This window comes from Thalassophryne amazonica, chromosome 23 (assembly GCF_902500255.1).
Source record: "Thalassophryne amazonica chromosome 23, fThaAma1.1, whole genome shotgun sequence".
NCBI classification, from domain to species: Eukaryota; Metazoa; Chordata; class Actinopteri; order Batrachoidiformes; family Batrachoididae; genus Thalassophryne; species Thalassophryne amazonica.
This window is the reverse complement of record NC_047125.1, coordinates 21,987,507-22,013,508: the sequence shown is the minus strand read 5'-3', so window position 1 is coordinate 22,013,508 and position 26,002 is coordinate 21,987,507. Positions and strand designations below refer to the sequence as shown.

Below are 26,002 nucleotides of genomic sequence, written 5' to 3'. Positions count from 1 at the left end.
GCCACTTCAACATCCATTTTAAGATGCTTGTGGATCCTCTCTGTAAAGCTTTTTAGGTTGATTTGTATATGTTTGGACTGAGTAATTTTTCTCCAATTTTAGGATGTGGACAAAATAAGGCATTTTGATTTTATTTATCATGAGATGACTCTGGGCTCCTGAAAACACTCAATGAAATTGTTCAGTATTTTTGGACATTTTAGGCTTGGCCTCATTGAATGGAACATTCCAACTTGCACCTCATGAAATATTTGTACCACTGAACCCATAAACATTCATTATTTGTTTAATATACACACACACACACACATACATACACATGCTGAGGCAAAGTAGCCTCAAAGTAATTCCGGCAAACTGTCAGGTGACACAGGACAGAGAGGCAGATCTTGGCCCAAACTGTGTTTAGCAAGGGACATAGAGCTGCTAAACTAGTGTTAATTTTGTCACCTGTTTTTTTTTTTTTATTTGGTCATAGTCTTTTGTCAAAAGTCATTTTAGTTTTAGTCTTTCACATACCATTTTTATTTTGTCATGTTTTAGTCAAAGAAAATCTGTTCATTTTAGTTTTAGTCAAAAAAAGAACTGAATGTATTTTAGTCGAGACACTTTAGTCGTTGATAAAAAACATTTCTGTTTACCATTTCAGTCAATAAATTGTTTCAAAAAGTGCTGTTGTGGTGCAGGTCTTTTGAAATGAAACATCTGTTGGGTCTCGTTTTTCTATTTGCATGTTTTCATAACCACAACTTGAGACACTTTAATTTTAATATAAGGGACACTTCATATTTCATTCTACTTCTTCTTTCGGCTGTTCCTGTTTGGGGTCGCCACAGCAGATCAATTCCATCTCACCCTGTCCTCTGTCTCTTCCTCTCTCACACCAACCACCTGCATGTCCTTCCTCACCACAGCCATAAACCTTCTCTTTGGCCTCCCTCTTCTCCTTCTGCATGGTGGCTCCATCCTCAGCATCCTTCTCCCTATATACCCTGGGTCCCTCCTCTGCACATGTCCAAATTCTGACTTCATCGCCAAACAATGACACCTGAGCTGATTGTAAATTGGTTGGTAAATTGAGAGTGTTGCCTTGTGGCTCAGTTCCTTTACTACAATGGTCTGGTACAGTGTCCACAAAACATCAGATGCCACCCCAATCTGGCTATTGATCTCGCACTGTAACTTACCCCCCACTCGAGAACAAGACACAGAGATACTTAAACTCTTCCATTTGGGGCAATAACACTCCCATAACACAGAGGGAGCAATCCTTTTTTCTTCCAACAGTGCACCATGGTCTCAGATTTAGAGGTGGTGACTCTCATCTCATTGACTTCACACTCATCCTCAAACCTGCTTAGTGTGCATTGGAGGTCACTGCCTGATGAAACCAACAGAACATTATGGGAAAGAGTAGTAGAAGCTAGGCTGAGACAACAGCTGGTCTGTGAGCAGCAACATGGTTTCATGCCGAGAGAGCACTAAGGATGCAATGTTTGCCCTGAGAATACTGATGGAGAAGCAGAGAGAAGACCAGAAGGAGTTAGTGTGTTTGTGGATTTAGAGAAAGCTTATGACAGAATGCTAAGAGAAGAGTTGTGGTAGTGTATGATGAAGTCTGGAGTGATTTGCAGGTCAGATAGTCAGGGAATAAAACTCCAACCCTCAACCACCTCTGTGTTTGCTCAGTTCAGTGTTGATGCAGTATTAAAGCTGCACTCAGCCACTCTGTCGCTTTGGAATCAGTCCATCTCAAACCGTAGGGTTTTAACTACCTGTGTGTGTGTGTGTGTGTGTGTTTGTGTGTGTGTGTGAAGTAACGTGCAGCTGCACAATAAAGGAGTCTGACTTGTGGACACTACAGCTCTTTGAAAGCGTTGCATGATACGGGTGAGTAGAGAAACAACAGGCTGCTTTTTCTCTCTGCTGTTCAATACTGAATCTATTTGTACAAAGATCGATAATTTACCTGTTTTTGGGAGCGCCATCATCCCCCCCCCCCACGTTTAACAAAGGGCAGCTGAAAGGTCTCTCTGCTGCTCCACTTTTATCTTTTGCTTTCCATTGTTCTTTGACTTTATGCTGTAACTTAAGTATTTATTGCTTCCAATATGGTTTTCACATGATCTGAAATAAAGTTAACTATGAATGTTATAACCTTTTTTTTTTTAAAAAAAAAACAAAAAAAAAAACATTGTGTGTGTGTATATATATATATATATGTGTGTGTGTGTGTGTGTGTATGTGTGTGTATACAGTGGTGGGCACAGTTCAGCTAATCCGATAGCAGATAATTTTCAAAACTAATGTTTTTGCTATTGGATTAGCCATGGAGATACAGACCTGGAATGGACGTGCGCACCTCAAGCTATTAGCGTCGCTCAAGACAGGGCAGTACCATTGCTAAGGGTGGAGATGTGCAGATCATAAATAATAAACTGACCGCTGGGGAAATTATGACAAACTGTGCTGCGTTTCTCATTCTATTGTCCTATTTTTAATAAAAGTAGGCTTGTTTTAAAGTCCTTTAATTGCTCTTTATAATGAACCCGTACATGCCTGGGTAGAAAAAAAAAGTTTTATGTAAAGTGTGGAAATTTGGGGAAAAATATGCCATTCTGTTCATTTACTGTTGTTTTTTTCCTGTCATCATAATTCTCAATGGCTTTTTATAAATGAAGCCTTGTAAGTTGGATTCAAGCTGATTAAAAGCTCTAATGAATCCATACATGCATGGATAAAAAATCCTTATTTATTAAAATATAAATCTGAAGTATGCCTTGCCATTGTGGTCATTTACCTTGCTTCGTTTTCCACTGTAATATTATTGCTAGTCTTTTAATGACAACAACATATATATGATTTTTACGAACATTTTATTACAAGTAGATATAAAGCCATTCAGAATTTATGACTTTTGACCCTCAGTCAGGGTAAAAAGTACAATCCCCATCCCCTTCAACCACACTGTTAAAATTTAAATGCCGCCTGTGACCACCATGTACATATCATATTAAACAACTGCAAGTGTATATATATATATATATATATATATATATATATATATATATATATATATATATATATATATATATATATAACATTTTTGTGTCCGTATCTGTATTCATGTGAACACAGCTTAATGAAAACATTAAGGCTATTATACCGTTCATTTTAGTGCAGTTGATGGCGAAGCACTGGCTGCTTTTTTCCTCTCATTTCGCTTCTGTTTAACAGGTGCCATAACTGGCTCAAGGCGCTCTCTCCACCCTTAGTAATGGCGCCGTGCGGCATGCCACAAGTCACGTGACATCCATTCCAGGTCTATATTTCCATGGGATTAGCTTTTCAGATAAGTTTTAAAACCATCATCGGACCAATTATCTTCCGATAAATTTAGTTCCGATAACTTTCAATCTGATAAAATTTTTTTGCTGGTAAAGTTTAACGGTCAAAAACATTTGTAAAGTCTAAAATCAAACATTTTAGTCCATTTGTTGTGTTTTTAGCAGACTGGCTGGCTGTCACTTGCTGGTGACATCATCATTAAGTGCAAAACGTGATTGGCCGCTCAACGCAGGAAGCATTGTGGGTAGTGTAGTTCAGGTTCACTTTGGACCTTACAGTGACTCGTCCTATCGACACAAAAACAAAACAGACTAATTTTCACATTATTTTATTTTATTTCTTTGTGGCTGTAATTTAATAACCAAGACTCGGTGGGGGAGAGGAGCTCTCACTGCACAGCTGTGTGTACAGAGGGAGGGACTTTTCTTCACGTTTAGACACTTTTAGATTTTTAAAAAGGACGCTTTATGCAGATTATTCATTCAGATGAATCCCAGTGAACCTAACACGTAAGAATTTATATTTACTACTTCTATTTTATTCTGCCAATCAATGCATTAATGGATGTATTTCGGTTGTTTAAGCCGCAGGGTTCAAAGTGTGTGGAAAAAAACCAGCAGCTTTTAGCTCGTAAATGACAGTGTATCTTATACCGAGATAAACTGTGACTTCAAATACTGTGTTTTACTGCTTTTGAAAGATGATGACAGTGTTTGGGATTTTATTTTTTATTTATTCATTTTTCACATTTTCTTTGTGTTTGTGATCCTTGAATTTACCCAGCAGCCCCTGCGGCACTTAAAGCGAAACTGGTTTATCAAAAGCCGACAGTGTAATCTGATGTGGCCTCGTCCAAATCAATACTAATAGTTATCGGTTCTCGGCTATCTGTAATAAAGATAATTTTTTTAGCAGTTTATCGGTTTGGCATCATAAAAGATAACTTTCCAGATATCTGATTAATGGTTATCAAAGCTAACTTTTTGGTTAGCTGTGCCCACCACTGTGTGTGTGTGTGTGTGTGTATATATATATATATATATATATATATATATATATATACACACACACACACACACACATACATACCTTGGAAAATATTCAAGGTCAAAGTCCTGTTAGAAGTGACTTTTCATATGCTAAATTAGATGTGATCAAATGTCAGGAGTATGCCTTTCGTTCATGCACTTGAATCAAAGTTTATTTGTGGTGATTTTGGGTTGTTCCCCCCAACTTTTTTGGTTTCTGAATTCTTTTTCAGATAATTTTGCAGAGATAACATTGGTTATCTCTGCAATGCATAATTTGTCACTGCTTTTTGGCACTTGGTTTCCAACTGATAACTGGAAGACAAACAAACATAAAATTGGAACCTCCATCCAATGTTTGAGGTGTAGGTAAATCCATAACAGAAAAAGTACAGTGATTGAAGCACTTTTGGTCATGCAAAATGTACACCAAACAGTCTTTTCAATATTCAATTCAAACGTCCACAAAATCCACAATCTGGGCCACATTTGATAAAGATATAATGCAAAATATACTTAAATGGGATTTTCAATTTTAATTTTAAATGGCCACAAAATCTGTAACCCAGATCAGACCTGGATCAAACTTTGTCAGTCAACAAAGGATACCTTTCTACACAAAGATCTCAAATATGAATGAAACTCCATCTTTTTTGACAGTTATGAGTTGTTGAAAATTCTTTCAGTGTTAAATGATTGCAATTTTTCCAATTTTCCAAGATTTTTCCTGACTTTGACTATCAATATGCAATCAGTATGAATCCCCTGTAAAACAAAACAAAAAAACTTCATAACGATACATGAAACATTGAGAGTTATGGGCTGTTCACAAACAACCAAACAAATAGGGGTGAAAACATAACCTCTGCCAAATTTTACTGGTGGAGGAAATAACAATTAACAGAAATATAATCCCTTAATTGATTGGTCATGCGGAGGAATAGCCTAACTGGTCTGAATTTTTCCTTTTTGATGGCGGACATGGTGACAAACGGAACAAGAGCAAACACAGATTCCTGACATCCACCAATCTGGATCTGGATCACCTCCAAAATTCAGTGGAGTCTTCCATGCCCTATATGTATCTGTGGTGCAAATTTAGTGAGAATCCTTGAAGTAGTTTTGACGTAATCCTTCAAAACCTATATAAAGTGAAATTTGATCCAGAATCCAGATCACCTCCAAATTGTAATGGAGTCGTCCATGGCCGAATATCTATCTGTGGTGAAACTTTAGTCAAAATCCGTGCAGTAGTTTTGAGATGTAATCTTGCTGAACAGGCAGTAATACAAAATCCAAAGCCAGGGACTGTCCAAGGTCATACACAGGTGGACAATAAACAGGTGTGATGGTTAGCACAACATTTACCAAGAACAGGCCGGAGTTTGTGATATCACATCTAACACAAGCTGGGTTTCCATTACAGATTGTGCAACAGCTGAGCAGAATTCTCAGAATGCTGACAAACAGAATCGCAAAATGTCTGTTTTTCCATGAGGTGAACATGACTGCTGGGTTCTGTGATCTGGTGAGAACTGTAATCTCAGCTGGAACGACACAGAATGGAAAGGAACAAGAAATAAGACTGTCACCCGATAAAGGAATAATTATCATTTTAGACACTTACAAAAAAGTCTTTGGCTGCCTGTGATTCGTTCAAAAAACATAAACATGCTCAATCTGTGCATTTATTAACCCCAACATCTGAGGCATCACTTTGGGGTAAAAATAACCAGCCTTCACTTGGAATATTTTCACAGTCGTTGCACTCGCACAAGTGTGTGTGCAGGGCAGCTTCTCTGTGTGTTTTCAGTCATCTTACTGACTATTTCAACATATAATTTATGTGGATTCATGATATGAATCAGAAAACCTAAAGATAATCAGCCATACATTTTGGTCAACAAATAAACGTGAAGCACCCCAAACACCTGATTCTGTCTGTTTACTGATTCAAGGCAAAAACCCAACAACAATGACAACTCCAAAAGGATTCCTGCTGCTCCTCGGGTTTGTGACCTTCACACTTCCTGTCACATATTACTACTGGATCACCAGATTACATGACAAGACAGGTATAACAAGAACAAACAGGGCATGGGGGGGTGGTGGTGTTTGGTGGTGGTGCTGCAGATGCATAAGATGATTTTTGTTTGAGATCCTGTTCCTGCTCAGCACGGATGTGGTTGGTTTGAATAATTATTTACTTTTTTTATGCTCACTGCCTGTTTTTATGTCAAAAGATTAGCAAATGACAAACAGTTGTGTGACTAAGGTGCCAAGTCCTTGCACAGGTATAAAACAGATTCCAGAAAAGGCCACGAGGGTGCAGGTTTTGGAATCACTTTGACACCAAAGGAAAAGACACCTTCATCGAAGGAATAATTTATAGTCTAGTAAATTAGGGACAAGAGTATCTGATTTACTAAACTCCTAGAAGCCGTCACACACTGAGACGTTTTCATTTTCATTCTTCTAGAGGTCAGAAAACAGCGGCAGGAACTGAGAAAGCAGCTGATTATACAAATGTGCAAAACTAGCAAACAGGCATTTTCCCAGATGAAGCACAATTTGGAAGATCTAACCAGCCTGGATCTGGAAAACTTCATTGTGAATGACGAATATGCCGTCATCTACTGCTACATTCCCAAGGTGAGGAACACGTGGATACACACCTACAGCATTGCTGTAGGTGTGTGGGTATTGATAAGATTTTATCAATATCAATGCCATTATCTATTCTGCTTATCGATCCGATTCTTTACCGATTCCCTTATCGATACCTCTTGTGAATTTACTGTGTACTAAAAGTAGGCTTTACAGGTTTTCGATATCAACACCATTTTAAATTGGTCACTGGATCCTTGATCTCTGGACATAAATAAAAATAAATAAAATCTATAGTTTTTCTCAAAATTTCCTTTCAGATATTTTGGCATGAATGTCACTCCATATAGCAATGAGCTGAGCTCAGCTGGCTGCTGCACAGCGCAGGATGACTCATTTTGGGAGGGAAAAAAAAAGAAACATTTTGATCGATTGCAGCTTGTTTCTATTACAACATTTGGAAAGAGGAGTACAATTCTCGTTTCTTCCTCGCAACAAGACAGGAGTCCCAGTTAGTGACTTTAATTGGCACAAAAGTGACTCACGATTGACATATTCAGGGATGAAAGTGGTGGAAAAACAAAAAAAGCTGAAACACAAAACTACCCCACAACACCACCCACATGAAAATTGTTGAATTCTAGACCCTCTGAAATCCAATCGGGGGCGGTGTCAGGGGTGCGTTCCAGCGCTGCCGGGCCGCTCCCCTGTTGGTTCGTCATGCTGGCCCAGTAGCTCTGATGGCTGCCCGCCCTGGCCCCTGTGCCCTTCTGCCTTTTTCTCCTGGTTTCTCCTGGGGCCCTGCGTCCTGGACCCATTTCTGTTGTTGCTTGCGGTCGACCGTATGGCTTCTGATGTGCCGGAGTGGTCCATGTCATATGGTGGATCTGTACTTTTGTCTTGGCCCAGCATACCAGCCACAGTAGTGATTGAATATTTAGCTGTGATCTGGGTCTCTGTGCGTGGATGGTTGTGTGTTTGTGGGCGTCACCACAATTCAGTTTTGGGTGTTCTCAAGAGGATCAAAACTCTGGTGTCCTAGATTCGGGTATGGATGATCACTAATTAAACAACAGACTGTTGCTGTCACTACTTGTCCATGTGTGGTTGTTTGTCCTGGTATGTTGTATGGTTGGGGCCCCGTCTCCTCGGTGTCTCACTTCACAGCTATTGCCTTCATCACTTGTCTTTCGTCCTTGTCTTTCTTTGTGTTGTTTTGGTGGTCGGCCCTTCCTGATAGAAGTTGGCGGTATGGCTTTGAGTAGGATGTTGTTGTTGGGAAAGTGTAGGTACACGGACCCACAACAGGGGGCGCAAATGAACGGACAATGGAGGAGGTCAAATAACAACACTTTACTGTTGTGAATGGGCACAACAAATACAACAGATTACAACAATGGACAAAAAGCCAAATCACAAAAGGTGTCGTGTGGGCAGGCTCGAAGATAGGAGACGTCTGTCCAAAGCAGAACCGGAACCACACGATTTCCTCCACCACCACACCCCGGGAATACTGGAGCCGCCAAGTCCCGAACTCCCAGGTGGCCACTGCCTCCGCGTGTCGGACCTGGTACTGCTGGCGAGGAACAAAAAAACAATTAAATGTGGGCGCGTTTGCACCCAGCAATCCGCACGGCAGGAAAACTACCTCCACCTCTCGTTGGAAAAGGAGTCTGCTATACAACGCACAAAAGTCACAAAAGGTTACTGTCACACAGTCAGCTGAGAACGTTACCTTCCAGGTAGAACGATATCTCAGCAAAAGAGGTGGAGAGGTCGTCCTGCTGATGTACCCCTGCTGATCGGATGATTGGTAACAGCTGTTGCAGGTGATGCGTGACAGCTGTCACCCTGGCTGCTCCTGTGAGGCGGCTGCGCCCTCTGGTGCCTGGAGCCCGCACTCCAGACAGGGCGCCCTCTGGTGGTGGGCCAGCAGTACCTCCTCTTCTGGCGGCCCACACAACAGTTGTAGCCTGATTGGGAAGGGCGGATGGGGGTGACACACGCACACCACGTTCACTCATGCACTACATACCTTCTGTATTGCAAGAATAAATTGCATATATGTGTATTAATGCTCATAAATGGTTCTGCCAGTGTGGCATTTACCATTACTATATATGCAGACGGGGGGGGTGCAGAGATGTGAATAGCTTATTGCTAACTTTAATATTGAAAATGCCACAGACACGCTAACGCGTTAGCATCGGTCCCGTTTTTAAGTTATACAATATAGCTATCAACTGTCAGAAAACCATAATAGGTCAGTTTAACATAAAAAAAGGTAAATATTACTCACAGAAATATGCTCTTCGGGGTTTTAGCAGGGACAAATTACGATAAATTTAAATAAAACAAAGAACCAATGAAGCAGCAGATCGAAGCACTGCTTCATTAATTAAAGGTTCAAAGCAAAGCCGCGCTGCAGAAAGGGTTGATTACAGACCCGCTGCAGGGTCTGTAATCAATATAGAGAAATGGTCATTTTCCTGACACCCCCAAAAAGAATGGCCACTCTAAAGGACCGATAATGGAATCGTTAAGCAAAAAGGCTATCAATGTCAATGGATCGAATCATTTCTTAACGATACTCGAAAAGAACTGGTTCCCAATACCCATCCATATAGAGCACACAAAGTAGACAAACAGCCTTTCAGCACAGTTAAAGTGATCTCCTGGAGAACTTTGAGCTTTCTGGTAAACATGCATGCAATTAAAATTGCAATTAAATATTTCCGCTGTTAAGTCAGCAGGTTTTTCGGAATTGACACGTCATCAGTCCCCCCTGTCCATGTCATGGCGTAAACACATTCAGTGTTGGCCAAAGGGTTGGTTGCTCCTTTTGATGTCTCTGATACATCTTGGGATTTACCACAAGGCAATTAAAGATTGTCAGGGATTCATCTTGGGATGGCCCAAAAACTCAATGAAGATTGATAACTACAAAAACATAATGAATAGTAAATGGACTGCATTTATATAGTGCTTTTCCGTCTTCATCAGATGCTCAATCTGCTTTACAATTATGCCCCACATTCACACTGATGTCAGGGTGCTGCCATCTAAGGCACTCACTATACACCGAGAACAACTTGAGGATTAAGGACCTTGCCCAAGGGTCCTTAGTGATTTTCCAGCCAGGCTGGGGTTTGAACTGAAGATCCTCTGGTCTTAAGCCCAATGCTTAACCATGAGACCATCACCTGCCACATAATATCACCTGAACAAGCTATGGGATGTTCATTATAGTAATGTTGGTGCCTACTGGTTGGAGAAAAAGCCAAAACAAAATTGGTGGCTTTGACGTACTTTTCCTGAGACATTAGGCTACTATTCCCTCACATGAGTTGAGGGGTTCCATGTGCAAAGGCATGTTGTGTTTCTCTCTGTATCTTTCAGTGTGGTGCACTTTAGAAGCACTACAGTGCTAATCTGAAAGCAATTCTACCAGAAAACTCAACAGGGTAAAGAAAGTGATTAGTGACATAAAAATTTGGGTTGGTTTCAGTCGTTGTTGGAGAGGTAGGATGAGCCAAGATGATCTTAAGTCCTGCCAATGGAGGAGGAAGGAGGGAAACCCCAGCCCCCATGGCAGAAAAGAACGAACTAGTGATGTTAGGGCGGCAGAGGGATCGCCAGGCAGGGAACTGAAAAACAGCTAGAGGTCAGCGAGATGTCAAAGCTTTTAAAGGACCTGCATGTGTTTGACTGGTTTGCGATGACTTCACACGGGCGCACCAAAATAAACTTTAACGAATTACATTATTTGGAATGAATGCCACTTCAATCGGAGGCACCAGTTTAATGTAGTGAATAAGTAGTTAAGCCTCGCAATGTCTTACTGGCCTCACAGAGCACCAAAAATATGTAGCGAAAGTATTGTTAAACTCCCAAATTGAATTAAATTGGTCTTGACCTCATTTAATGAGTCACCAAAATAATTAACAATTTTAGGGGTTAATAATTATTATTTAATTGGAATAATATCTAAATACCTCAGCGCACCACCTATTTAAAGCATAGGTACTTTATATTAAACATTATTAATCAGTCTCAATTTAATTAATCAGTCTCTGGTCTGAAAGTTTGAATTCTATGATACGATTGACTAAGGGTTTCCTTCTGAACACAAAATGAACCACAGCAGAAATATTTATATTTTATTTACAAGTATCCAAGAAATGAATAGTTTACTGGCATTTTTGTGGACAGTGATTAAATATGTTCATTTATGGACACAATTTCCTTACTCATGAGACGCTGAAAGAATGTAGAGAGATAAAGCTTAAAGACTATGTAAATAAATCTGATTAGAATTTAGGGATGAAATTTGAAGTCAATTATTATTAAGAAAATTATTAAACAATTATATGAATATGTTTAAAAGAAGCCACAGAGCATCCATTGACAACAAAACCCTTTTTCTGGACCCTTTAACTGGGTCACTTGGCTGATCCATTGAAGAAATGGCTCGGCTGAACCATCTGTCCGTCATTGATGTTTTAGGCTCTTTGCAGCATGAGCTCACTTGGGTCAGGGGTTAAACCGGTGGCCTCCCCAGGCGGTCCCAAAGGCTTCGTGTCGTCTGGCTTTACCAACAGGATGGCTGCTTGCAGTCAGGTCGGCAGCTTGCTGGACCCCAGAGTTGGAAGGCGTTTGTTGAAAATGGGTTCTGGTAGTTTTTAAAAAGTTTTTTGGAGCCAGATTAAAAGCCTTTGTGAATTTAGAAAAAAAAGTTAAAACTTTAAGAGCAGCGTTGTACAATACAGAAAAGGAAAGTCGCTTTTCTGTAAATTCAATGATTTAATTCAATTTATGATTTCGAAAAGTTCAGATTAAAGTTCTCTTAAAAAATCGAAAGACTTGACAAACGTGAAAAGTGTCAGGCTATTAATTTGTAAAGAGGTTATCAAGGAATAACAACAAATGAATGCCACATGATAGCTCAGCTTGGCTAGCATGGGGCCTTGTTGACCCATAAATAACGTTAAGCGTTTTAAGAATAGAGAGAGAGAAGAGAAAAAGGCAGAAGTGTTCCAAGAAAGTTGAGAGAGAGAGGTTTGAGAGCAGAAACTCTGTACTAACTTTTTAAAGGGGACTTATGTCATTAAACTCCGCCCGTTTAGGGTGTGTAATTTCACAGAAAACTTCATGTGCAGAGAAAGGCAGACAAAGAAATGATTCAATTATTGAAACACATTAACTATTTTGGCATAGTATTTGTTCTAAGACATTTTTGGGATGAATATAACATTATTAAAGGCTTAAACACATCCAACACACACCACTTAGTTAACAGAATATTCCATTATCAAAACATGGATAAGTCAGAAACATCACATTTAAACACAACAGCAGTTCCAAGGAACACATGTCAATTAAATGGAATACATGCAAAGCATTTGCTTGAATAATCAACACAGACAACATTAAATGTTTATATATGGATAAAAGAACACTGATGCAATTTTATTTTTATTTTAAGCAAAATTCTTTTCCTTCACTTAGACCTAGAAATAATAGCTGGTTGTCAAGGCTCAAAGTTTATGGCCACATCTTATCATGGAAGAGATCTTCCTGCAGTGTCTGGAGAGGTTCTGACCTTGGCGTGAAACCATAAAAGGTCGATTCGCCTGGCCTGGGGAAGTTCAGATTCTGATGTGATGCAATTATAATGTCATGTAATTCATAGTGACAACAAGCAAGGGCTCCTTTGAAGAACTCTGAGTTACAGTTCTGTAGTGATGTGGAGCAAGAGTTGGGGCCCACGGAGATGTCTCCAGATGGACCAAGGAATTTCCCAGTTTGGAGTAAAACACAGTCTGTCCTCAGTTCAAAACCTCAGGTTTTTTTTGAGAAAGCATTAATGTATTTTTTTAATTAGAGCAAATCGAGGCCATGCGCTACATGACCGTTAACGGTGGTCTGTGTTTAGGATTGTGTATGCGGCTGAAGTCAGTAAGCTGACTGTGACAGATGCTAAATTGTGAATCTTCTAGGGGAATTTGTGCTGTGCTTCATTTCCTAAACTGGCCCACGCATGATCAGCTCCTAGTTTGGTGCCGCTGGGTCTAATTACATCAAAATCCGATTGTGATGGGAAAATGATTGCATTGCAAATAAATATTTTGAAGTCGCTGTTTGTGGACTGCAAAGAACATACTTTCCTGCTTCATTGTTTGCACAGGTGGCGTGTACAAACGGGAAGAGGCTGATGATTTCCTTGAACAAGGGGAAGCCATATCAAGACCTCATGTCCATACATTCCGACATTGCTCAGAGTTATAACTTCCCTTACTTGAGTCATCTCCCAAAACCAGAGCAACAGGTCAGTGTTAATGTACTTCAAAACTACACTGTTACACACTCACAGTTTGTTTCTTGGGTATTGTCTGTTTTAGTCTAGTTGGCAACCTTTAACGTAACCAAAGTTAGGACATACTGAAGGATAAATTCAGGTTTGTTTGTTTTTTCAATGCATAGCACAGCAAACAGTACAACCCCTGGCAAAAATTATGGAATCACCAGCCTCGGAGGAGGTTCATTCAGTTGTTTAATTTTGTAGAAAAAAAGCAGATCACAGACATGACACAAAACTAAAGTCATTTCAAATGGCAACTTTCTGGCTTTAAGAAACAGTATAAGAAATCAGGAAAAGAAATTGTAGCAGTCAGTAAGGGTTACTTTTTTAGACCAAGCAGAGGGAAAAAAATATGGACTCACTCAATTCTGAGGAATAAATTATGGAATCACCCTGTAAATTTTCATCCCCAAAACTAACACCTGCATCAAATCAGATCTGCTCAGTCTGCATCTAAAAAGGAGTGCTCACACCTTGGAGAGCTGTTGCACCAAGTGGACTGACATGAATCATGGCTCCAACATGAGAGATGTCAATTGAAACAAAGGAGAGGATTATAAAACTCTTAAAAGAGGGTAAATCATCACGCAATGTTGCAAAAGATGTTGGTTGTTCACAGTCAGCTGTGTCTAAACTCTGGACCATATACAAACAACATGGGAAGGTTGTTAAAGGCAAACATACTGGTAGACCAAGGAAGACATCAAAGCGTCAAGACAGAAAACTTAAAGCAATATGTCTCAAAAATTGAAAATGCACAACAAAGCAAATGAGGAACGAATGGGAGGAAACTGGAGTCAACGTCTGTGACCGAACTGTAAGAAACCGCCTAAAGGAAATGGGATTTACATACAGAAAAGCTAAACGAAAGCCATTATTAACACCTAAACAGAAAAAAACAAGGTTACAATGGGCTAAGGAAAAGCAATCGTGGACTGTGGATGACTGGATGAAAGTCATATTCAGTGATGAATGTTGAATCTGCATTGGGCAAAGTGATGATGCTGGAACGTTTGTTTGGTGCCGTTCCAATGAGATTTATAAAGATGACTGCCTGAAGAGAACATGTAAATTTCCACAGTCATTGATGATATGGGGCTGCATGTCAGGTAAAGGCACTGGGGAGATGGCTGTCATTACATCATCAATAAATGCACAAGTTTACGTTGATATTTTGGACACTTTTCTTATCCCATCAATTGAAAGGATGTTTGGGGACGATGAAATCATTTTTCAAGATGATAATGCATCTTGCCATAGAGCAAAAACTGTGAAAACATTCCTTGCAAAAAGACACATAGGGTCAATTTCATGGCCTGCAAATAGTCCGGATCTTAATCCAATTGAAAATCTTTGGTGGAAGTTGAAGAAAATGGTCCATGACAAGGCTCCAACCTGCAAAGCTGATCTGGCAACAGCAATCAGAGAAAGTTGGAGCCAGATTGATGAAGAGTACTGTTTGTCACTCATTAAGTCCATGCCTCAGAGACTGCAAGCTGTTATAAAAGCCAGAGGTGGTGCAACAAAATACTAGTGATGTGTTGAGCGTTCTTTTATTTTTCATGATTCCATAATTTTTTCCTCAGAATTGAGTGATTCCATATTTTTTTTCCCTCTGCTTGGTCTAAAAAAGTAACTGTTACTGACTGTCACAATTTTTTTTCCTGATTTCCTATAGTGTTTCTTAAAGCCAGAAAGTTGCCATTTGAAATTAATTTAGTTTTGTGTCATGTCTGTGATCTGCTTTTTTTCTACAAAATTAAACAACTGAATGAACATCCTCCGAGGCCAGTGATTCCATAGTTTTTGCCAGGGGTTGTATAATAAAAAGCAAAATCAGGCAACAAAAATAACAAATATACAACAAAATATAGTGCAAGACCCTCTGCTTGGACAGCCAAGGCAGACCAGTAAAACATTTTTAGTCATAAAATGCAAGATGTTAATAACATTATGTAACCAAGCTTCAGAAAATAAAGTGGTTTTGAGTTGTAGAACTCGACTGCACACATCCCACTGATAATCATCTCTAATGGCCCCTTCACACATATCACGATTGATTCCAAATGGCACATGAAGGAGGATTCGAATGGCACTCATGAAAAATTGGAGCTGCCTCGAACAGAAGTCGCCACATCCATTTGGCCACAGCACATACACTCTGCATTCGTGTGTCACTCGCGCCGGAAACACGTTCGAATGGTGAGCAATATGAGGTCGCACTGAAATCTGATCGCTTTTGCAACATCCGCATTGTTTGTTTTTAATTTTCACAATGTCATGAAAGCCTGTGCACACGTGGTTCGCAGTGGCGTGTGGAGAGGTTATGTTCTTCATGGCACGATATGTGTTCTCCAGCTGTGAGCTGCTCCGGACAGGTAAGCGGTGAACAAATCGTGATGTGAAGAAGAACATCACCTCGCAACACACCACCACGATGCACATGTATCGGCATGCTCTCCTGACATGGTAAAAAATAAAAACACATCATCACCTTTGCAATGCATTCAGCAGCGCCTTAGTGCGCACGGCAGACTCCATCAGTCAGGCTGCCCCATGTGAATATATCTGTCTGATCATGTGAACGGTCAGCTGGCGATCCAAATGTACTGTTCACCACGTGAGTTAGAGTTAGTGATGGGCACAGTTGCGCTAATCCGCTAATTATCAAAGCTAACTTTTTTGTTCGCGAATTAGCTTTTCAGCTAACTTCCAAAACCATCAGTGGACCAATTAGCTTCCAATAAATTTAGTAATAAACAAGTCATGTTGCTATTACCATGAGTTCAATTTTGAGTGGTTTGAATGTCTTCAGTCACTGTCTTTGGTTGTCAAATTAAAACCACCTGCTTACAGCAGCTGTGTGTGCGTGCATGCGTCTTGCTAATGACTTTTTGGACTCACGCCATTCCAGCAGGGGGCGCTAAGTCATCTTTATATTAAAAAGTGGGTGTGGTGAGTAATTTTAAGTTCCATGTAAGTACATAATATCATTGTAAATATGTCAAAAATACATGGATGACACAAGAAAGTGAAAACATTTCCATTGTGGTCCACTGTAAAAATCAAATGACAAAATACAAGTAGAAATAAAATAAAACTGCACACATCAGTGGTGTCCTGCTGGTTGTACTACAGCACTCAGTTTGGAAAAATGTGCAAAAACATAGTTTTAGTGAATTTTATTGCTCATTTTATGACTTATTTTAAGTAGCGTCTCTTTTTGTTTTTGCACTTTGTAGATGGTTCCTATGCTTACGTTTCTGCTTGTTCAGATCAATGTTATTTTTCAGGTGTGAATATATTTTTTCTGTGAATATCTTTCTAACTTTAGCGGAGCATCCAGGGAAGTTTTCTGTCCTTCCTGAGTTTGACACCTACATTACTATTTGAGGGTTTGTGATAAAGAAACTGAAATATGTAAACTACTTAAAGTGAAAAAAAAATAGAAAAGGAGAATGGCTGGTGCAACACAAGCGGGTGCAAAAAAGTTTATTAAGGTGCCAAAAGCACTGAAGAGACTAACGTTTCGATGTAAAAATTACATCTTCGTTAGAGTCCTTGAAAGGTCTGGTATGGTTAACGCCCCTTTATGCATGATGACACCTGGCCCTGATTAGTATTATGGCTGTACCATCCATGTCTTTCAAGGACTCAGAGGAATTTTTATATTGAAACGTTCGTCTCTTCAATGCTTTTGGCACCTTAATAAACCTTTCTGCACCCACTTCTGTGTTGCACCAGCCGTTCTCCTTTTCTAGTCTAAGTCTATCCTGACCTGGCTACACCGGATTGTTGTGTTTGACAGAAGCACGGGGAGCTTTCCCTTTTTGCATTGAAAAAAATATATATTTTGCATGATTTTTTGGATGTTTTGTGAGATATTTTTTCAGTATTAACATTTTGCAATTCACAGTTTGTGGACAATTCACAATTTGCAGCAGATTCATGTTTTGGGGTTTAACATCAGCTATCACTGAAATATAATGTTTGATCAGTAGTTTGGGACAGTCACCCCCCTGCTTTGCAGCAGGAACAGAGAACATTTCTAATGGCTGCAGACTGGATGACTGCTCTCAACCCAATCAGAGAGATGTTCAGATTTTCTGGAAATCAGAAGATTAACAACAACCAACCTCATATATGTATTTTTGTCAGTGTGGAGCAGCGGTGTCCAAAGTATTCCAGAAAGGGCCAAGGAGGTGCAGGTTTTTTTGCAGCCACTGATACTCTCTGCTCAAGAGTATGAATCATGTGTTTTCGTGCTCCTGACCAAGTAACTGTCAAATCATGTATTTCTTTTCACAAATATGGGAATGATAATCAAAAATGCGTAGTTTTATGTAAAACGGTATCAAAATTATCCACCGGCTTAACGGCCGGCTTTGGTGGGACCCACTACAATTTCTCTTCATTGGGCCAAAAATTCCTGGCGGTGCCCCTGTTCCAGCTCATTATACAAGCTTTGTTTAATTTATTGCCACCCTTACCACAAAAATGTCTGCTATAAATTTTATAAACACGACCCAATCTCGAGCCTGTGGCTCTACACGGGCAACACTTAAGTTTAATTGAATTCTCACTTGGTTTCGAACAACAGAATAAACCACATTAATCTGAACACCATCAACTAACTGAGCTTTGACCTTTTGTGACATATGAAGGACAGGTCTCAGTGAAACAGACAGTACATAATTGCTTGTTTGTCTGTTTTAATGGCCAGACAGACTGAACCGTATGTCCATATGAAGATGAGTCATGCACTCAAAGGCTTGGCAACAATGTTTTAATATGACTCAAGTAAAAAAATAAATTGTCCTTTAATGTGAGTGTTATATTAAAGTTTTCAAGTCCTTTTCTTAACTCCAGATAAAGCTGAAGCACTACACCAAGTTCCTGTTTGTTCGAGACCCCTTCACCCGTCTCATCTCCGCCTTCAAGACAAGTTGCAGACGTTCAATTGGCCGTATTATGAACGTTATGCCTGGGATATTCTGCGTTTTTTTGGTCATCTACCTGAACCAAGACCTTCTGTGCGTGAGGCGTTTAGATCAGGTCTGTTCCCATCATTCAGTAACTTCGTTCAGTACCTGCTGGACCCTCACACGGAAAAGGACGTGTCCTTTGACCCTCACTGGAAGCAGATGCATCACCTGTGCCACCCTTGCCACATACAGTAAGGTCATTTATGAAAACTAAGATTTAATTCACTAGGTGTATTCGGGAGTAAACTCATGCAATGAGAAGAACTACAATTGATTCTGCACTACAGTTATGTTTTCTGTTTTTTGTCCTCAGGTTTGATTTTATTGGTCATCAGGAGACTCTCCAAGATGATGCTGAAGAGCTGCTCAATCTCTTAAATCTTCAGGATGACATTAAGTTCCCCCCATCCTATGAAAACATGACTTCCCCCAACATGGTGTTGGACTGGTTCAGAACTGTGCCCCTAGAGGACAGAAGGAAGCTCTACAATATGTATGAGGAAGACTTCAGGCTGTTTGGATATGAAAAACCACATTTTCTGCTTGATCAATAAGTCATGCTTATAAGCCTTACGTTGTTGGAAAACTTCAACTTCCACATTAAAAGCTTGTGGATCCTCTCTGTAAAGCTTTTCTGGTTGATTTGGATACATTAGGATTTAGTCATTTTTATACAGGTTTAGGATGTGGACAAAATAAGGCATTTGATTTTGGTGATCAGGAAGTGACTCCAGGCTCTTGAAAACACTCATTGAAATTGTTCACTATTTTTGGACTTTTTATGGACAAAACAACTAATCAATTATTTGACTGATTAATCATTATGAAAATAATTGTTTGGTGCAGCCTGACTGGCTATGTCTTTGGATACCACTTGAGTGCTGCTGGCGTAACATTAATTTAAATAGTTTGTCTGAAATTAGTTTCTTTAAAACTTTAACCATAAGTTAAAACTGTATGCCTCTGGATGACTTGGGTGATACTGCCGGTGAGTTGTAGGGTGTCAAGAGAATTTTTTTTTTTTTGGCTTTAAAATCTTTGATATCAGACTTGTTTATTAATTGTTAAAGCTTTATTCACGAAGCTTGCAAAAATATGTTAAACCTTTAAACCTCTCCAGGAGTGTAAGCCTAGACACCCGAGTGAGGATTCTGATTTCTGCAGTTTGTATCTGTGACCTTATTCTTTTGTCATTACCCAAAGGTGAGGATGGGAGTGTTAATCCACTGGTAAATTGAAAGTGTCTCCTTCTGGCTCAGCTCCGTCTTCACTACAATGGTCTGAAACAGTGTCCAGAAAACAGAATATCGATCTCGTGCTCCAACTTAACTCCACTCGTCAACAAGACCCAGAGATACTTAAACTCCTCCACTTGGGGCAATAACTCTCTCTTATCTCAGATTTGGAGATGTTAATTCTCATCCCATTCACTTCACACTCGGCCTCAAACATTTTCAGTGTTCACTGGAGCCAAGAGAATCATCATCTGCAAAAAGCAGAGATGCAACTCTAAGGTCGCCAAATTGGACACCCTCCAGTCCCAGACTGCATACTGAAATGCCATACATGAACATCACGAATAGCATTGGCGACAAGAGCCAGCCCTGGTGGAGTCCATGACCCAAAGAAATGGGTCCAATGCAATGCTGAGAATGTGGATGCAGCTCCTACCCCCCCCTCCCCCATCCCCCCACAGGACACCCTGAGGGGCCCAGTCAAACACCTTTTCCCAGTTCCACAAAGGAAATGTAGACTGGTTGGTCATGCTCCCAAGACCCTTCTAATATCCTTGCAAGGGAAAGAAATGCTCCACCATTCCATGACAAGGGTGGAACCAACATTGCTCCTCTTGAATCTGCGGTTTTACAAGGGAACATCTAGAATTGGAACACACTCTCCAGTCCCCTGTTTTTTGTTTGCTTAATGATGGAGACCACCAACCCACGTTGCCAATCCAGAGGTACTGTCCCCGACTTCCATGCAATATCATATAAGCATGTCAGCCATAATAGCCCAACAACATCCAGACTTCAGCATCTCTGAACAAATCTCATCATTCGACTATCGACCAAGCCCTACCTTCCAGCACCCTGAAGTAGACTTTACCAAGGAGGCTGAGTAGCGTGATGCCCCTGTAATTGGCAAACATTCTCTAGTCCCCTTTTTAATTCTGAGGACAACCACTGCAGTTTGCCACTCCTTAGGCACTGTCCTAGACCTCCACACAATGTTGAAGAGACTTCTCATCCAGGACATCCTTCCACACCAGGGCCTTCAGTATTTCTGGGTGGATCTCATCAACCCCTGGGGCTTTGCCACTGCAGAGTTGTTTGACTAAGTCAGTGACTTCCACCAGGGAAATTGATGATGATCCCTCATTAGCTTCCCACTCTGTTCTACTACAGATGGCGCTCCAGTCTGATGCAGTAGTTCCTCAAAGTGCTCCTTACAGCGCCTGATTACCTCCTCAGTTGAGGTCAACAGAGTCCCATCCAAACTGTAAACAGCTTGGATGGTGTCAGAGTGGGCGGGAGCCCGTCACCAGGAGCTGCTGGACCCGCAATGCAAACTCCCAGACAAGGCTTTGGTGTAGGAGAAATCATGTTCTTTATTCCAGGCTTGGTTTCGGTACACATGTAATCAGTCAGCGTGGCAGAGGTACAAACAGGATCAGGCTGAGACGCAGTCACAAACGAGCAGGGTTCAGAGGCACGAGCAAACTCAGACATCTGGAATGAAGCAAAAGGCATGGTCGAGGTAAACAGAGCAAGGTTCAGAACACGGCAAGACAAAAACAGGACTGTGAAGGGCGCTGGAAAGTGTACTAAGACAACAATCTGGCGGGGAAGTGAAGGACTGTGGGGTTTAAATACAGGTGGACTAATTCGTGAGAAGCGAGGGGCAGGTGGTGTAAACGAGGTGCACGTGAGGAACAATCTAGAAGGGGGTGTGGCTAGTGAACAAAGATAAAGCACAGACAAGATTGTGAGGAGGGGAGTACACAAACTGAAGTGATGTAATTCACAAAGATACGTGAGCTGGTGCAAGAGTTGGAGTGAAATGGGAACACAGAATCAAAGTGAGGAAAAACATAATTGCAGGTGCAGGGCGTGAAGTGAACATAAATAACCGGGCATGAGACGAGGAACGAAGACATGATGGGAGGTGCGGAGTGGAAACAAATGCCAAAAACAGAACAGAGCTAAAATGGAAATCAGGGACAGAAAATAATGCAATAGCAAACCAGGCATGATAAACACCAAGCCAAAACTGAACTGGAACTAACTAAGAAAACAGAGTGGTAAACCAAACCAACAGTAAAACCTGACACCAAAGCACAACAGATAATATAACAAATGAGAAGAACAAACATAAACAAATGGTAAACAATGGAAACTCAAACTGGCTGAACTGAACTTGAACAGAACAATGGCTAAAGTATGAAAAGTAACAAAGTGATAAGAAAAATATAACAGAATAACTCATGATGAAAATAATTATCGATAAATCAAAGCCGAAGCAGATGGAAAACCACAACAAGGGGAAAAACAAGGGCTCAGGGCCCTGACCCGGCCAAATCCCTGACAGATGGTTCACCATTTTTTTCTCCTGTGGTGCCTCACAGATCGCCAGAAGCGACTGTCCTTCTCCGTGGTTACTCCGAACTCCACCCTCACCCGCTGCTTTTCCTCCCCTACAACAGAGGCTGCCACCCTTCAGGCCTGTCAGTACCTTGCAACTGTCTCTGGAGTTGTCCAAGATAGCATAAACTAGAAGGACTCCTTCAGTTGAACAGCTTCCCTGACCGCTGGTGTCCACCACGGTGTTTGACGGTTGCTGCCCCTTGAGGTACTAAAGACCTTCAGGCCACAGCTCCCCACTGCAGCTTCAGCAATGGAAGCTTTGAACATTGCCCATTTTAGTTCAATGCCCCCAATCTCCATAAGGATGCCAGAAAAACTGGAGGTGTGAGTTGAAGATCTGTCAGACAGTGGGCCCCTCCAGACGTTCCCAGTACTATCTGTTTGGGCTTACCAAGTCTGTTCAAAGTCCTCCCCCACTCTCTGATCCAACTCGACACCAGATGGTGATCAGTTGACAGCTCTGCCCCTCTCTTCACCAAGTGTCCAGAACATATGGCCTCAGAAAAGATGATACAATCATAAAATCAATCATCGACCTTCGCCCGACACAGTAAAACATTTGACAAATGGTTACTTAAAAAAAAAAAAAAACTGTGGCAACAAAGCGACACATATCATTGAATAAATTCTGGTTTGGGAATGCCTCGGGATGCCCTGGGAAGAGTTAGAGGACTTGGCCTAGGACAGGGAAGTGTGGGTTGACTGCTTGGTCTTGCGGCCTAGATCCAGATAAGCAACAGCAAATGAATGAATGAATCTATGTGTGTGGTGACCAAGCACACATGCACATACACACACCCCAAAAAAGAATTTGCTCTTTTATAAGCACAATGTGTCTGTCAAAGCTTTTTGATGAGCTCATCTTGTTGTTCTGCTGTTACACATGAAAAATACACATCCATCATCTTCTCCCTGTTCAGAACAAGACTGCCAGCCTGCATTCATGCCCTTCATACCATTCCAGTTTTGTTGAGATGCAAAATAGATTACAATGGCTTTTTGTTGAAACTAGACCACTTTGGTCTTAAAATGTTTCTAAAATAAAGTTACAACTCATTTCTTGTGCTGGAGAAACTTTGGTCTTACTCAGCCAAATTATTTTTAACTGTTCTTTTTTTTTTAATTGAGCTTATAATATCAGATAATTAACCTGCACTTACATCTTTAAAAAAGCCCACCTGAAAGACTGTTTTTGAATAACCATATGATTGATTCGATCATTTTTATTATTTTTTTTTGCTGTTTGGTTTTTCAGGGTCATTTTATTGAGTATTGATGATGGTGCTGTTGTTTTTATCTGGTTTTTCAGGGTCATTTTATTGAGTATTGATGATGGTGCTGTTGTTTTTACCATGATGAATTTATTTGCATTGTTGCACATTGTGGTTTGGCTTTAAGTGTGAGATTTACTTTTGAGTAAGGGCCCAATGAGGATTAGAAGCTGCCTCGACAGAAGCTAACAGAGATCCCAATAAATAAAACATTTGCTCAAAAATGGGATTCGGTGTTCTGAAGACAACTTGCTGATATTCAAAGACAACAATGTGATCTTCTGATGGTGTCTGATGGTGTTACCAACATAATCAGCTGTCCCAACAGGTTGGACACTTAAGTTTCAATTTTGAGAAGGAAATAAGTGGTGTCTGAAAAACACCTCTCTCTTTCTCTCTCTCACTCTCACACTCACTCAAAAACTTTTGAACGGATTTTGATGAAAGTTTGTGGTTGGAAATGACAAGAGGAACAAGTGATTAAATTTTAATGGTGATCCGGATCACGATCCGGATACCGATGCTAACACGTTAGCATGTCTATGGCATTTTCAATGTTAAAAGTTAGCATTAAGCAGTTGCAGCTGTCATCATGTTCGGGTGCATTTGTTACCTCAGCCAAGGAGGTTATGTTTTCGGTCACGTTTGTTTGTCTGTCTGTTTGTCAGCAGGATAACTCAAAAGGTTTTGAACGGATTTTGATGAAATTTTGTGGAGTGGTTGGAAATGACAAGAGGAACAAGTGATTAAATTTTAGTGGATCACGATGCTAACGCGTTAGCATGTCTACGGCATTTTCAATGTTAAAAGTTAGCATTAAGCAGTTGCAGCTGTCATCATGTTTGGGTGCATTTGTTTTCAAATAGTAATATTTCTTAAATTTATTTTTGTTTATATATTAATAATCTAATGATTATTATATACAATTTTAGAGAAAGAGACAAAAAGAAATAGATCACTGTGCCAAGGAGGGAATCTCTTTAGGGTCAGTGACCCTATGGCCTTGAGAAGTGTTTCATAAATGTTAAAAAATTCATATATTTGCAGTTTAGTTGAATAATAAATTGAATTTTGTCTATAAGCACATGCAATATCAATATCAGTGCTCAGATGACAGTAGCTTCTGGGAAAGGTGCAAGTTGCAATAAACTGTGATGCCAAGCGCTAAGGATACATGCTATCCAGTCACAGCAGATGAAACTTTTTTTTACTACTGAGCAAACATCATTGTTAGACTTTTTTAGGTTCAATGATTCCACGGCGTGTAGATGTTATGGCGTCAAAGACCTCATGGCCTTGGCGGAGGTTTGCACTCTGAGTGCTTCTAGTTATTGTTAGTATGGAAAACTCCAGAACAAGCTGTGGCCCAGACAGTATGCACCGCCCACCAGACCCAAGAGAGATAGGGAAAGACAGCCCAAGCAGGAAAAACTCAACAAGAGAAATCACACACAGACAAAACCAAAATAACGGAACTAAACAAGATTAAACAAAGCAAACATAACACAAGTCTAGATCATGACAGAAAACTGAACTAGTTCTTGCTTATCATGATATGAATTTACAGTAAAACTTTCATAACAATGTGAAAAATTGTGGGATCCAAGCTGTTCACAAACAGACAAATAAAACGTCAGTGATGCATGGACAAGTCTTGTCGAAAGGTCTTTTTGCTCTATTTGGTTTTTACCAGTTGGTGGATTCATCACAGTTCATACAGTTGTGCTCATAAGTTTACATACCCTGACAGAAAAATGGAAAAGTGACAAACAGCCATGAATGCCACAAATACATCACATTCAGTCACGTATCGTCAAAAATCCACCAAAAAAAAAAACCAAAAAAAAAAACTAAACATACACACAGTTTGGTTTATATGTTTGTCTTTTGGTTTGTTTATATGTGAAGGATAAAGGATTTATATGCAGTTGTGCTATTAAGTTTACATATTCTGGCAGAATTTTAGATTTTCTGGCCATTGTTCAGAGAATATAAATGATAACACAAAACTTTTTTCACTCATGGTTAGTGGTTGGGTGAAATCATTTATTGCCAAACAACTGTGTTTTTTCATCATAATGACAACAGAAACTACCCAAATGACCCTGATCAAAAGTTTACATCCCCCTGTTCTTAACACTGTGTGTTTCCCCCTTTAGCATCAATGACATCTTGGAGTCTTTTGTGGTTGTTGTGGACGAGGCTCTTTAATTTTTTCTGATGGTGAAGCTGCCACTGAGTATGTCTTGGACATCAATTATGAAGAAATACAAACAGTAAGGCACTCTATGGTAAATCTGTGTGGAGTTATACAGCTTCATGATGCATCTTTTCTAAAAAAAAGACCTGATGGTTTAGCTACAAATTTCCAGAAGGTAAATCTGAGATGCAAACCTAGATTTGATTTGTTTTGGTGAAAGAATATCCTTCTCCGGTCTAACCCCACTATGAAGCTGAGAGTGGTGATGCAAAATGCAGAATTTACACTGTGCACAATTTCTCCAATCACAGCCAAAGAAGCCTTGAACTTCTTCTGGGTTGTTTGGGTGTCTTGGTGTCTTTCTTCACTCTTCTCCTTCTTGCACATTCAGTTTTTGAGAACTGTTTACTCCATGCAGATTTACTATCGAGTGCCATACTGGTTGTATTACTTCATAACTGATGTAAATAAAGTCCAAGACATATTCAGTGGCAGCTTCACCATCACAGAGCCTCGTGCACAACGACCACAAAACACTCCAAGCTGTCAGTGATGTTA

The 26,002-nt window shown here is 40.2% G+C and overlaps 1 pseudogene; it reads left to right on the top strand.

Annotated features, from left to right (window-relative positions):
- Nucleotides 1-6,342: 6,342 nt before the first annotated feature.
- On the top strand, nt 6,343-19,152 carry LOC117504661 (annotated as a pseudogene).
- The last annotated feature ends 6,850 nt before the right edge of the window (nt 19,153-26,002 follow it).